This window comes from Camponotus vicinus, unplaced genomic scaffold (assembly GCF_025532165.1).
Source record: "Camponotus vicinus isolate PSW18456_S1 unplaced genomic scaffold, iyCamVici1.0 SCAF_3, whole genome shotgun sequence".
In the NCBI taxonomy this organism is placed as follows: domain Eukaryota; kingdom Metazoa; phylum Arthropoda; class Insecta; order Hymenoptera; family Formicidae; genus Camponotus; species Camponotus vicinus.
Window position 1 is genome coordinate 13,374,041 of NW_028141967.1, and position 16,184 is coordinate 13,390,224.

Here is a 16,184-nt window from a genome sequence, read left to right on the forward strand (position 1 = left end):
TAAAATGCATTTTCCCCTCTCGTAAAAAAAAAAAAAAAAAAAAGACCACGGGTAAGTGAGCGAATGAGAGAGAGAGAGAGAGAGAGAGAGAGAGAGAGAGAGAGAGAGAGAGAGACAGAGAGAGAATGTATGTATTCGCATGTATGTCCGTGCATAGTATAGCGACCAGCTGATCGCCGAAGGCGCCCCGCGTGAGCGCCCGCGTCTGACGGTGAATCGCGCCACCCTTGCCTGCCTCTTGTATTCGACCCGTCATACGTTAACTACTTCCTTTAATAATTCAAAAACTATGCTTTGCACGAAATTTTGCCAAAGGAAAAATCGTCTTAGATTTCGGTCAAGATTATGTTTTTGCAAAAACATAAAGTTATTCAGAATCACCCTGTATATTTATCACTGTAAAAAAATATTATGTAAAAAAGCTGACAAACACATAACGTCGTCATATCATCGTATCAAGAAGCGAGCAGCGTCGCGTGTTGCCCGTCACCCGTCGCTTTTAGCTTGGTAGAAAGGAAACAGAAAAACATATATTTGTCTTTTTCTATAAAGCTAGTTGAGCCGAGCTCACATGTACGCGGCTTCGCTTGTGTGCGTTATCTCTGTACACGCTGTGTACTTGCTGTTTCACGTGCGATTCGATATCTCTCATTGTCAGATTGAGATAGGTCATTGTCCACGCGAAGCTGCATAAGCTATTGCGTGTATTTTTGTATTATATTGTAATATAATACTATAAGATAATATAATTCTACATTTTTATAGTGGTATCTAGTATTTTTTTAAGTGTTTTATATATTTTGAAGTGTTCATTTGTCAGTGAAATATAAGTGATATTCTGGTGATTCTTTTACAATGGGGAAGAAATATGATGCCAAGCATTTTCCTCTGTTTCGATACAGATTGTCCAGGAAGAAAAGTCACATACAAAGGTTGGTTTATTTATTTAAATTGAAAGGAATTGTTTTAATGTCTGTTGATTTGATATTTAATTTTATCTTGTTTATGAAGTCTAAAAATTGACAATAGCAATCACTGTTTGCATTTATTATGTTACGACATTAAAATAATTCTACATATATGTGTGTATATGTATATATATATATATATATATATGTGTGTGTGTGTGTGTGTATATATATATATATATATATATATATATATATATATATATATATATATAATTTGTACAAATTTTTATTCGTTAATACAAAATGCAACATATATAAATAAAATTTATTATTATTATTATCAATTTATACAATTTAATTATAAAAATTATATTATTTAATTATAAAAAAAATTAATATAAAAGTGATAATCCTGAAAAGCTTTAAAAGTTAATAATTGTTTATATATTTTTCCATTAAATTGTCTTCTGTAAATTATCTTGTATTACTACGGAAATATATTTATGTAAAAGTTGTTCTGCAAATTTCATTATCATTTTTGGTTTTATTATTATAACAGTTTCAATCAGTATCAGAACTATTATAATAATAAAACCAAAAGATACTTCCGAGAAAGATAAATATATTTCCGTAGTAATACAAGATAATTTACAGAAGACAATGAAATGGAAAAATATTAAAGAATTCCTTTTATATTAATTTTTTTTATAATCTAAACGACTACATTATGTAAGTTAATTCAAATTGTATAAATTGATATTTTAATAAATCTTATTATATGTTGCATTTTCTTTGAACGAATAAAAATTTATTTGAACAAATAATTCAGTATCACTTATATTGTATACTTCAAGTAAATAGATAATATACTAATATCTGGTCGGGAAGGATATATTAGATAGATTTTGTTATACCTATAATTGTTTATGTAAATTAATGTATAATTATCACCTTTTTCGCAAACTATGTGCCGTTACTATCGGTTTTGAAATATAATCTGAAGTTGAAATTAAAATAGTACAGTCACATAATTGATGATCAATAATAATACCGATACTAATATTATACATATTTTTAAAATCACTAACGAAGATTTTTTCACAACATATTCATTGCAGTGATTTTAAAGATATGTAAGATAATATCGATATTATTAAATTGATTATCAAATTATTATTTTATGATTATACTCGTAGCTTTAACTTCACATACAGGGTGTTTCATTTTAATCCGACCAGTCGAATATCTCGAAAACCAAGCCCGGGAGAGAAAAATATTTCAGACAAAAGTTGTTTGGTTTCGAGGGGGCCATAAGATGGTATCATTGGTTTGACCTTGAAGAGTCATTTGAAGGTCACGTGAAGGTCACTTCAATTTTTTTAAATGGAACACCCTATATATTTTTAAACACTCTTGTAGCTTATCTCGAGAGCTTTCCAAAACACTATAATTAAGTACCTTTTCGTTAAGTACTTTTTGAGTTATGAGGGTTGAAATAATTTCTTAATTTTACATAAACCGTAAAATATCTTGTAAAATATTCACTTTTCGATTATCTTACCTTAATACTTTTATGTACAAAATAATGAGAGGAATCAATTGGTGTAAAAAAAACACATAGTTGTTTTTAAGAAAAAATATGGAATTGTTAATTGCAAATTACATATTTTTTCTTCAAAACAACTATGTGTTTTCTTTACACCAATTGATTCCTCTCATTATTTTGTACGTAAAAGTATTAAGGTAAGATAATCGAAAAATGAATATTTTACTAGATATTTTACGGTTTATGTAGAATTAAGAAATTATTTCAAGCCTCATAACTCAAAAAGTACTTAACGAAAATGTACTTAATTATAGTGTTTTGGAAAGCTCTCGAGATAAGCTACAAGAGTGTGCAAAAATATATAGGGTATTCCGTTTAAGAAATTTAAGGTGACCTTTATGTGACCTTCAAATGACTGTTCAAGGTCAAATCATTGTCACCATCTTATGGCCCCCTCGAAACCAAACAACTTTTGTCTGAAATATTTTTCTCTCCCGGGCTTGGTTTTCGAGATATTCGACTGGTCGGATTAAAATGAAACACCCTGTATATAAGGTTTCACAAACAACAATAACAGCGCGTAATTTGAAAAAAGAAAAATGTATACTAGAAATATTATTAGGCATAAAAAGATGTAGTTCGACCATATATTGGCATATTTTCTATTTACTTGCTTTGTTTATCATGATTTTGATACATTTATTTAATTTATCAGTTTGAAAATTTCTAGATTCAGGAGTTAATTATAAAAAATTATTTATTTTTACAATTTATATATTTTTATACATTAAAAAAGAAATAAAAGATTTTATTAATTTTATTATTATATAAAATTACAAAATAATCATTAACGAAAAAATAAGAGATTCTATTATTCTATTATTATTTAAAATTTTAAAAATTATTTCATTGCCCATAAATAAAATATATTTAATTTTTTTCGAAAATAAATAATGAAATGGTAATATTTTCTTTTATATATTTAAATATTAATTTAGTTTATTAATATATATTTAGTCATGAAAGTAACAAAACCTGGAAAATAAGAATACAGTCCTTTGCTTCTTCAACACATTTTATAAGCCAGAGGCGGTCTACTCGTGGGCTGGCATATTTTCCTATTATTTAAAGCCAGAGGCGATCTACTCGTGGGCTGGCATATTTTCCTATTATTTAAAGCCAGAGGCGGTCTACTCGTGGGCTGGCATATTTTCCTATTATTTAAAGCTAGAGGCGGTCTACTCGTGGGCTGGCATATTTTCCATATTATTTAAAGCCAGAGGCGGTCTACTCGTGGGCTGGCATATTTTCCTATTATTTAAAGCCAGAGGCGGTCTGTTCGTGTGCTGGTTATTTAAAAAAATATATCCAGAGGCGAACTATTCGTGTGCTGGTTATTTAAAAAAAATATATCCAGAGGCGAACTATTCGTGTGCTGGTTATAAAAATATATCCAGAGGCGAACTATTCGTGTGCTGGTTATTTAAAAAAATATATCCAGAGGCGGTCTGTTCGTGTGCTGGTTATTTAAAAAAATATATCCAGAGGCGAACTATTCGTGTGCTGGTTATAAAAATATATCCACAGGCGAACTATTCGTGTGCTGGTTATTTAAAAAAATATATCCAGAGGCGAACTATTCGTGTGCTGGTTATAAAAATATATCCAGAGGCGGACTATTCGTGTGCTGGTTATTAAAAAAAATGTAATACGGTTTGCATGTACGCTTTGGATTTTTGAATAAAATGATTTGTATGTTGTCTAAACATGATCTATCGTGTCATAGTTATAATTTTCAGTAATAATTGTATAAGCTAAGGACTGTACTTATTTTTCAGAGATTATTTTTAATTTTTTATTTTTGTTCAGGATTACATAAAGTGATAAAGTAAATGACCTCTTATTTTTTATATAATAACAATATTATACAAAATATTAATCCATTTCTTTTTTTACAGGCGACAGTTATTGAAACAGATTAAAGAGACAAATGACTCCAGGAGCATGAAGGGTATTAGCGATAAATCCATCGATTTTGAGAAGTCGATAGAATCTCCTCCCGATATGATGGATTCAAAAGTTAGTACCCAAACAATGCAATGCCTGGAGTCAACTTCAGATACAGGTATGTGTAGCTATCAAAATGTCCAACTTTGCGAAGATAATTTTCTTATCGATAATGGCCCTCTGGATACAAATCGTATTCAGGAAAGCATGCCCGAAGGCCGTCGCATTGTCGACATATCTTTTATGTGGAATGAAATCCACAGAACATTTGATAATCATGCGCGAGGAATAGAGTGCCAATTTAAAGATTGGAAACTCATAAATTCTCGTCGTAATGGATTAATGACGCAGTTGTTCTTCAAATGCCAAATGTGCAATTATGAAGCCAATATCTGGTCAGAACCCACAGAGCCGGAAACATTGGACGTTAATACGGCTGCTGTAGCAGGAACTATCACAGTTGGAATTGGTTTTGCCCAATTGGAAGAGCTGTGTGCAGCTATAAATATTCCATGTATGTCCGATAAAACTTATATCAAATATCGAGAAAAGGTAATCGATGATTTTGAGACAACAGCTATGGAAAATATGAAAATAGCTGGCGAAGTTGAAAAGCAACTCGCTCTCGAAAGAAAAGAAACAATAAACGGTATTCCGTATATAACTGTTATAGCGGATGGTAGTTGGATGAAGAGATCGTACGGCAACGCGTACGATTCTCTTTCCGGCGTTGGTGCAATAATTGGTTACCGCACAAAAAAGATTCTTTTTGTCGGTGTCCGCAATAAATTTTGCACGATATGTGATATGGCGGAAAGAAATAGAATCGAACCAAGACACCATAAATGTTACAAAAATTTCGATCGTAACGCAAGCTCCACAAGTATGGAGAGCGACGCCATAGCAGAAGGCTTTAAAAGTAGCCTGGAAATGCATGGAATGATCTATAGAACAATTATTGCCGATGGTGATAGCAGCGTATATCAGACCATCGTTGATAGCAGACCATATCGCAAACAAATGATTACTGTGAAAAAAATTGAATGTACAAATCATTTGCTTCGCAATCTCTGCAAAAAGTTGAGAATTGTAGCAGAAACAACTCAGCAAAAAATGCAAAGAAAGCGTGGTTTCGTCTATCTACGAAATGTTGTAAAAAACAACATTTTGAAGATACGAAAAGAAGTGATAAAAGCAATCGATTTACGAGGAAAAGAAGAGCAACCAGATCATGATAAGGCTATGGAATTGCAAAAAGATATATTAAATATTCCTAGCCATATATTTGGTGAACATAAACGATGTAAAGAACGCGATCGTATTTGTGACTGTGCTGACAAAATGGAGAAAAATTATGTACCGTTTCTCAAGTTGCACGGGCTTTATCAAAAAGTAGAGAGTGCTATGATATATTTAAGCGCTTATTCTGATAGCTTGTTGCTGAAATTAACCAATAATCCTGCAGAATCGTTCAACTCGATAATCTGCAAAGAAATTGGTGGAAAGCGCATCAATTTTGGTAATCGAGGCTCCTATAATGGTAGAATTGCGGGGGCAGTTGTGCAATATAATACACAACAAGTTCTCACGCAAGTGCATCAAAATATATGTAAAAGTGTTCCTCCCATTATCGAGACTTTGGAAAAGCGACGACAAGCAAAAGTTGCAAGAACCAGAGAATCTCGAGAAATGAATGGAAGGCAAAAAAAGTTTAAACGGGAATCAGGAACAGATTGTCATTATGGCCCGCAATCACAAAAGCCGGATCTCCCACTTGATGTTTTTGAGCAACTTCGACAAAATCATTTGGAAAAAATCATTTGGAAAATGCCAAAAATTGGAGACAAATTGAACGTGATACAATGGAGCAAAGTGAATCTGATTTGTGGCACTCATTGAGACAGGAAATGTTGACGGCGTCTAATTTTGGAATCGTATGTCGCATGAGACCGACAACGTCTTGCGCCGCAATTGTAAAAAATATTGTATTTCCTCCTTCAATCGATACCGCGGCTATGAAATATGGTCGCGAGAAAGAAAATATTGCGAAAACAGAATTGGCCATAACATTAAAAAAGGAGATTAAAACTTGCGGATTATTCATTGACATTGAAAATCCATGCTTAGGTGCTTCTCCTGATGGACTCATTGATAAAGATGGTCTGGTAGAAATAAAATGTCCTCTGTCAGCTGAGCATTTAACAGCGGAAGAGGCCATAAAAACGCTGCCTCAACTAAAAGGCATCTTTGATAAGAAAAATTCAAATAAGATGAATCAGAATCATCGATTTTTCTATCAAATTCAAGGGCAGTTAAATATAACGCAGCGAGATTATTGTATTTTCGCTGTATCGCCAAAAAGCATGAAAATAGTACGTGTTAATAGGGACAATGTATTTTGGAATAATAAAATGCTGCCCTTTTTAACACGTTTCTATTATGATTGCATGCTTCCAGAAATCTTGGATAGTCGGCATAATAGACATATGCCAATTAGAAATCCAAGATACATAATTGAAGCTCAACAAGAAGCAGCGAAAAAAATTATTAAGCGAAAAAGTCTTGGACAATGTAATTCAGAAGACGAAAACATTATCCAAAAAGATGAATGTTTCGAATCTGAAATAAATGTTTCCAATATTTTAGCAATGGAAGCAACTATTGTTACTGCTCCGAGTGCAGAACAAGATGACGATTGCATCGTTGTTAGTTACTCCAAAAATAGAGAACTAACTGAAGACGATGTAGCAAAGCAAAGAGAATTTTTAGATAATTCAGTTGCTCCTTTATATGTAGTAAAGGATAATGTTTTACCTATAGGTAGCAAAATAAATGACGAATCATTAGACCTACTATTACGCGTTATAAGAGATGATTCTCATTTTGAAACACAAAGTGTGCTATATTTGGAATATCCTCATATAATTGTAGCAAGTCGTAGCGACAAAAGCTTACAAATTATTGGAGGAAATTGTAGTGATCATTGGCGATGTATTTTTTGTGACGGCATCAAACTTCGAGTGTACGATAGTTTACCTGGTTGTACATACGATAAATTGGTGCCTAAAGAAAAAAATTATATTCATCGCCGTTATCCACAAATAAATAAAAATAATATTATATTTGAAAAGGTTCAAGCACAACCTGATGGTATATCCTGTGGAATTTATGCTGCAGCTTTCGCTACAACTATAGCCTTAGGAGGAAATCCTTGTAAGGAGAAATATTCCACTAATGTGAAATATATGAGGCAACATTTTTTTAAAATTGTAGCAGAAAATAGACTGTCGCCTTTTCCAAAATGAATATCGTTGGAAAAAGACGTCAATGCAAATATCTCGTTTGTATATATCGGAGAGACGAAAAAAATACATATATAATGGTTGCGTCACGGGAATGGGCGATGGAGGGGCCCATTCTATTCTCGATATAAATATATTATTTCGAGGCAACAAATGTATTGTGAATATTTGTAAATATTATTTGTAAATTTTACAAATATACAATATTACTTCAAATAACTTGCACAATACATTTAATATTATTAGCTTTTGATTATATCGATTAGTAAACGAGTCGTGCATAATTTGTAATTTGTTAAAAAAGTTATACGCAAATATCCTTTTTATTGTATATACAGAATGTCGCAGCGCATTATAAATAAGCGCTTGTAGAGCGCAGTAAATTGAACAACAGTCCCATATCATTTTGCGCGATTGTCGCAATAATAACAGAAATATTGAATAAAATCGGACGAATGTGTGTGTGTATGAGAGAGAGAGAGAGAGAGAAACGTTCGGCCGCTCGTGCTATAGCATGGGCCAGACATTTTGTCGGCACGCGGCAAGGGGAGGGTCAGCGCGGTGCGGTGATAGCGGTGTAAGCAATGGCAGCGGCGCGCCGCGCTGACCGTCCTCTTGCCGCGTGCCGACAAAATGTCTGGCCCATGCTATAGCACGAGCGGCCGAACGTTTCTCTCTCTCTCTCTCTCATACACACACACATTCGTCCGATTTTATTCAATATTTCTGTTATTATTGCGACAATCGCGCAAAATGATATGGGACTGTTGTTCAATTTACTGCGCTCTACAAGCGCTTATTTATAATGCGCTGCGACATTCTGTATATACAATAAAAAGGATATTTGCGTATAACTTTTTTAACAAATTACAAATTATGCACGACTCGTTTACTAATCGATATAATCAAAAGCTAATAATATTAAATGTATTGTGCAAGTTATTTGAAGTAATATTGTATATTTGTAAAATTTACTAATAATATTTATAAATATATTCACAATATGATTTTATTATACATATCAGTATTTTGACAATATATATATTTTTTTACATTTTTCATATATTTTTACATATTTTATATAGTTTCATATATATATATATATAATTATATTTTTATTATATATATAAAGACATAACTAATGAGAGCAATAGTAGAATTGTGCAATATGTATGCAATAAAGACAGATCTATGCTCTAAAATCGTTGCTTGTACGAGACGATAGAGCAGTGAAAATGCAACATATTTTTTTTTCCAATAAACACAATTAAACACAATGTAAAGAAAAGCTTTCACATTGCTCTTTCTAAAATATGCATGTCTTTTTATTCTAGACAATACTGTCGGTAACATAACTATAAGTGTTGGTAATGTACCGACACTTTTAGTTATGTTAAAATGAGGGCGCCTACCCGTCGGAGTTCGGCTGCGACTCCGGCATCCTCTTAAGAGGATGCCGGATTACCGACAAAACGATTATTTTTTTCCATACCGAAATTTTTTTATTGATTGCACAGAATTATAATTCCTTCTCCACGATTAAAGTATATATAAAAACAAAGCAGGAACCTACTAGTTTTATGTCAAAAACAAAAAAAATTGAAAAATTACAGTTTTTTTATCAGCTTCTGACGTCAACCCGTAACAAAACTTGCTTAATATAAAAATGTTGCAGTTTATATGTACAAAATAACATAGCTTCCTGTTAGAGATTGCATGAAGGAATATAAATAAACTTTTAGAAATGAGTTTAGAATCGTAGTAAAAATAATTTCGGTACGCAAAATTTTCATGCATATTGTTGAGTGTGAGACTGCGATACAAGAGTAAAACAGAGCAGTAGATTAGTTGTTCGCTATCGCGACAGACGGCGCTATAGTCGGTTTGTGTGACAAGGAGAGTCAATCTCGTACCATCATTCTCTTTCATCTTGCGTGTAATAGTATACTTCAGTATACATGTACGCGCACATTAAAGCATTACATTCTTGTTTTCTTTCTCGAATTCCGCGTCATAGATACTCGCTGTCACGCAGCGGCGTAACAATCGTACGCGTAACAAGCTGCGGGAAAACAGCGTTACAACGAGTTACGTAGAAAATATTCTGTGTAAGTTATACATATACACAATATATATATATATATATATATATATATATATATGTGTGTGTGTGTGTGTGTGTGTGTGTGTGTGTGTGTGTGTGTGTGTGTGTGTGTGTGTGTGTGTGAGTGTGAGTGTGAGTGTGTGGGCGTGTGTGTGTGTGAGTGTGTGGGTGTGGGTGTGTGTGAGTGTGTGTATGTATAGACGTATGTATGTACAAAAGTGATGCGAGAATTACGTGAAGAAGCGAGAAGATAATAAGAACGATCAAAATAACAATAAGAGCGAACGAGAAATAACACGAGCAACGAGGACTCGAACTCGAAAATCTGATCTTTCTTTCACACTATTATTTTCCTCTCGCTCACATCTATTACTGTTTCGCTCGCTCCTATTATTGTCTCGCTCGCATCTATTACTGTTTCGCTCGCTCCTATTATTATCTCGCTTGCATCTATTACTGTCTCGCTCGCTCTCGATTCTTGGGTCCGCTTATCTTTTCGAGCTGTCTATCACGATTGTTAAGTGTGACGGAGAAAGCAAGACTATAAGTAGAGAGCGAGCGAGATGACCTATCATCAAAGAGTTCCGAAGTCTCTTACAATCGGTTTCTTCGCTTCCTCTATCCATTTGCAATTCACGAAAATGTAAACATCTTATAAAATAAAAATTGAAACTTTTATTTTTAATTTCATCGGTTTGAAAATAATTTCAATGAATTAATGAGATTTTTGCGATTAAAATGATATCAAACACGACGTAAATCGGGTAATTTTTAATTAGTCTGATAATACAAGTTTTATAATTATAAATTTAACTAAATTTATGCCACTTATATTGTGTTTGATATTATTTTAATCGTAACATTCTCATTATTCTATTAAAATTACTTTCAAATGAATAAAAAATGCATTTCATTTTCTGACATATATTCGTGAATATTATAAATAAAGTCTCATGTAAGAGACTTCGCAATGTTCGACATCGGAAACTTTTTCGTTATTTATGATAATTTATAATAATTTATAATATAATAATTTACGACTTTAAATTGCTATAAAATAAAAACTAAAACTTTTATACTTTATTTGATCTTTTTTGATAAAAAGGGATTAATGAAATTTTTGCGTTTAAAATGACATCGAACATAATATATTTCGGATAACTTTTACTTATTGTTATATAAGTAAAAGAATGTATCTAATTGAAAATTATTCGAATAAAATGTTGGGTTGTGTAATGTGATTTTAGTCGTAAAAATCATATTAATTCTAAAATTATATTCAGTAAGATAAATTAAGTAATGTAAAAATTTTAGTTTCAAATACATTTTCAATGTTATTAATTGTGGTGTTCACATGACGTCTCCTGGTCTAAATATGGTCGATATAATTAATATTAAATGATCTATATATTGTGCAGTGAAACAAATTATCTTAATTTATTATACATATTAAAATTATTTATTTATTTATTTCACATATTTAAATGTACCAGAAGATGTCATGTGAACATCACAATTGATAACATTGAAAATGTATTAGAAACTAAAATTTTTACATTACTTAATTTATCTTACTGAACATATTTTAGAATTAATATGGTTTTTACGACTAAAATCACATTAAACAACCCAACATTTTATTCGAATAATTTTCAATTAGATACATTCTTTTACTTATATAACAATAAGTAAAAGTTATCCGAATTATATTGTATTCGATGTCATTTTAAACGGAAAAATTTCATTAATCCCTTTTTATCAAAAAAGATCAAATAAAATATAAAAGTTTTAGTTTTTACTTTATGGCAATTTAAAGTCGTAAATTATTATAAATAACGAAAAAGTTTCCGATGTTGAACATTGCGAAGTCTCTTACATGAGACTTTATTTATAACATTCACGAATACATGTCAGAAAATAAAATGCATTTTTTATTCATTTGAAAGTAATTTTAAAAGAATAATGAGAATGTTGCGATTAAAATAATATCAAACACGATATAAATCGCATAAATTTAGTTAAATATATAATTATAAAACTTGTATTATCAGACTAATTAAAAATTACCCGATTTACATCGTGTTTAATATCATTTCGCAAAAATCGCAAAAATCTCATTAATTCATTAAAATTATTTTCAAACCGGTGAAATTAAAAATAAAAGTTTCAATTTTTATTTTATAAGATGTTTACATTTTCATGAATTCGGAATGGATAGAGGAAGCGAAGAAACCGATTGTAAGAGACTTCGGAACTCTTTGATGATAGGTTATCTCGCTCGCTCTCTACTCATGGTCTTGTTTTCTCCGTCACACTTGACAATCGTGATAGACAGTTCGAAAAGATAAGCGGACCCAAGAATCGAGAGCGAGTGAGACAGTAATAGATGCGAGCGAGACAATAATAGGAGCGAGCGAGACAGTAATAAATGCGAGCGAGAGGAAAATAATAGTGTGAAAGAAAGATCCGATTCTCGAGCTCGAATCCTTGTTGCTATTTCTATCTCGTTCGCTTTTATTGTTATTTCGCTCGTTCTTATTACCTCGCTTCCTCATGTAACTCTCGCGTCACTTTTATACATACATACGTCCATACATACACACATCCACACTCACATCCACCCACCCACACACACACGCACGCACACACCCACACACACACACACACCCACACACACACACACACACACACACACACACACACACACACACACACACACACACACACACACATATATATATATATATATATATATACGTGTGTGTGTGTGTGTGTGTGTGTGTGTGTGTGTATATATATATATAGACACACACACACGTACAGATTATATATTTTACCAGATGCGGTTTGCATGTGTGCTCTGGTTATTAAAATATTTATTTCAGAGGCGATCTATTCGTGAGCTGATTATTAAAAAAAAATCCAGAGGCGATTTAATTCGTGTGCTGGTTGTTTTTAGAAATATTTCATACCAGATGCGGTTTGCATGTGCGCTCTGGTTATTAAAATATTTATTTCAGAGGCGATTTATTCGTGAGCTGATTATTAAAAAAAAATCCAGAGGCGATCTAATTCGTGTGCTGGTTGTTTTTAGAAATATTTCATACCAGATGCGGTTTGCATGTGCGCTCTGGTTATTAAAATATTTATTTCAGAGGCGATCTATTCGTGAGCTGATTATTAAAAAAAATCCAGAGGCGATCTAATTCGTGTGCTGATTATTAAAAAAAAATCCAGAGGCGATCTAATTCGTATGCTGGTTTAAAAGAACCCAGAGGCGATTTAATTCGTGTGCTGGTTATTGAAAAAAAATCCAGAGGCGATTTAATTCGTGTGCTGGTTGTTTTTAGAAATATTTCATACCAGATGCGGTTTGCATGTGCGCTCTGGTTATTAAAATATTTATTTCAGAGGCGATCTATTCGTGAGCTGATTATTTAAAAAAAATCCAGAGGCGATCTAATTCGTATGCTGGTTTAAAAGAACCCAGAGGCGATTTAATTCGTGTGCTGGTTATTGAAAAAAAATCCAGAGGCGATTTAATTCGTGTGCCGGTTATTCAAAAAAATCCAGAGGCAATTTATTCGTAGGCTGGTTGTTTTTAGAAATATTTCATATCAGATGCGGTTTGCATGTGCGCTTTGGTTATTTAAAATATTTATTTCAGAGGCGATCTATTCGTGAGCTGATTATTGAAAAAAAAATCCAGAGGCGATCTAATTTGTATGTTGGTTATTCAAAAAAAATTCGAAAAGCAATCTTAATTTGTGTGCTGGTTACTTTCAAAAATGTTTTACATCAGATACGATTTGCCTGTGCATTCTGGAAGCGAAATTTAAACGAAATTTAATTCAGAGATCATAAAGACACTGCCTCAACTAAAAGGCATATTTGATAAGAATAAAAATCCAGATAAAATGAATCATTGAACCGATTTTTACACGTTATAAGAGAATTCTTATTTTGAAAGTGTGCTATATTATATTGCGATAATTCTTATATAATTGTAGCATGTCATATAGCGACAAAAGCTAACAAATTATTGAGCAAATTATACTGATCGCTGGCGATTTTTTTGATAACACCAAGCTTCGAATGTACGATAGCTTACCCGTTTGTGTGGTCTATTGGTGCCTAAAAAAAATTACTTTTATTGCCGTTGCCTACAAATAATATAATATTTGAAATGTTTCAACTTGATAGCATATGCTATGAAATTTATGCTGCGGCTTTCCCTACACTACTATAAACTATAGTCTTAGAAGGAAATCCTTGTAAAGAAAAATATTTCAATAATGTGAAATGTACAAAGCAACATTTTTTTAAAATTATAGCAGAAAGTAAATTGCCTTTTCCAAAGTGATAAATTATTCATATATCTTACATTTATCATATCTGATCACAATATTCTAATGAATATCGTTAGAAAAAGACGCCTCAGTACAAATATCTCATTTGCATATATCGGAGAGACGAAAAAAATATATATTATGGTTGCGAAATGGACGATGAAACCTATTATATTATCGATATAAATCTATCATTTCGATGCTTTTGAAACAAAGAATGTATTATGAAAATATTTATATTATTTATCAATTTTACGACATTACATCAATTTGCATAAAACATTTTATATTGTTAGCTTTTGATTATATCGATTTAACAAACGTCGTGCATAAATTGTAATTTGCAGAAAGTTATATGCAAATATCTTTTTTATTGTATATACAGAATGTCGCAGAGTACTATACATATATAAGCGCTTGTGAGGAGCGCAGTAAATTGAAGAAACAAGTCCCATGGCATTTTACGATTTTCGCAATAATAGAAATTATAAAATAAATAAATTATATAATAATATTAAATAAAATCGAACGAATGTGTATCTACGTGTGTGTGTGTGTATATGTGTGTGTGTGTGTGTGTGTGTGTGTGTGTGTGTGTGTGAGAGAGAGAGAGAGAGAGAGAGAAGCGCTCGGCCGTTCGAGCTGTCGTATTATCCAGTGTGTTAGGCATTTTGTCGGCGCGCGGCAAGAGGAGGGACAGCGCGGCGTGGCGATGACGTAACGAATGACAACGGCATGTCCTGCTGTTCTTCCCCTTGTCACATGCCGACGCACGAAAAGCCTAACACGCTGGACCATGCAATAGCTCGAACGGTCGAGCGTTTCTCTCTCTCTCTCTCTCTCTCTCTCTCTCTCTCTCTCTCTCACACACACACACACGTAGATACACATTCGTTCGATTTTATTTAATATTATTATATAATTTATTTATTTTATAATTTCTATTATTGCGAAAATCGTAAAATGCTATGGGACTTTTTTCTTCAATTTACTGCGCTCCTCACAAGCGCTTATATATGTATAGTACTCTGCGACACTCTGTATATACAATAAGAAGGATATTTGCATATAACTTTCTACAAATTACAATTTATGCATGACATTTGTTAAATCGATATAATCAAAAGCTAACAATATAAAATGTTTTATGCAAATTGTTTGATGTAATATCGTATTCGTAAAATTTATAAATATATAATATTTATAAATATTTTCACAATATATTTTTATTATATATATAAAGAAACATAGCTAAATGAGAGCAATGATATTAGAATTATGTTTAAATATGTACGCAATAAAGATAGATCTATGCTCTAAAATCGTTGCTTGTGCGAGACGATAGAGCAGTGAAAATGCAACATATTTTTTGTTCCAATAAACACAATGTAAAGAAAAGCTTTCACATTGCTCTTTCTAAAATATGCATGTCTTTTTATTCTAGAAAATACTGTCGGTAACATAACTATAAGTGTTGGTAATGTACCGACACTTTTAGTTATGTTAAAATGAGGGCGCCTACCCGTTGGAGTTCGGCTGCGACTCCGGCATCCTCTTAACGCCTCTTGATTTTTACCTATGGGGAACTTTAAAAGATAAGGTTTACCGTACAGAGGTGACTTCACTTGAAGAACTAGTACAACGAATTACAAACTCAGTTGCTGAAATTCGACAAAGCGCTCAGGAAATTTGTGATGTAATAAGTTCCATAAGACATCGATGTGAAGCTTGTATCAACGTACAAGGACAACACTTCGAAATGAGAGAATAAACACGTTTGACTCATTATTTTTGGTTTGTGAACATTTTTTCTCATAACTTCGTAATAAAGCGTTTCTAAACAAACTTTATATAACATTTTTTTCTTATTTCAACTTGTAGAATAAGCTCCCACAGTTTGATCGGAAAAACCCGGGACACCCTGTATAATATTGTTACATATAATACAATTAAAGAATAATGAAA

At 32.3% G+C, this 16,184-nt stretch overlaps 1 protein-coding gene and 1 pseudogene across 9 annotated transcripts in view; both read left to right on the forward strand.

Annotated features, from left to right (window-relative positions):
• Positions 1 to 16,184, forward strand: part of Rh50 (Rhesus blood group-associated glycoprotein Rh50) — a 415,396-nt gene that overhangs the window by 64,452 nt on the left and 334,760 nt on the right. For 3 of the 9 annotated variants that reach the window (XM_083092852.1, XM_083092849.1, XM_083092851.1), the window contains exon 3: positions 15,664 to 16,013. The exons of 5 other annotated variants lie outside the window; for them this stretch is intronic. The gene's annotated coding sequence lies outside the window, so the exon portion shown is untranslated. Of the gene's footprint in view, positions 1 to 9,652; positions 9,875 to 15,663; positions 16,014 to 16,184 lie in introns of those variants that run through there. One more of the 9 variants, XM_083092848.1, reaches the window with a different exon arrangement.
• On the forward strand, positions 4,486 to 7,777 carry LOC145968810 (uncharacterized; annotated as a pseudogene).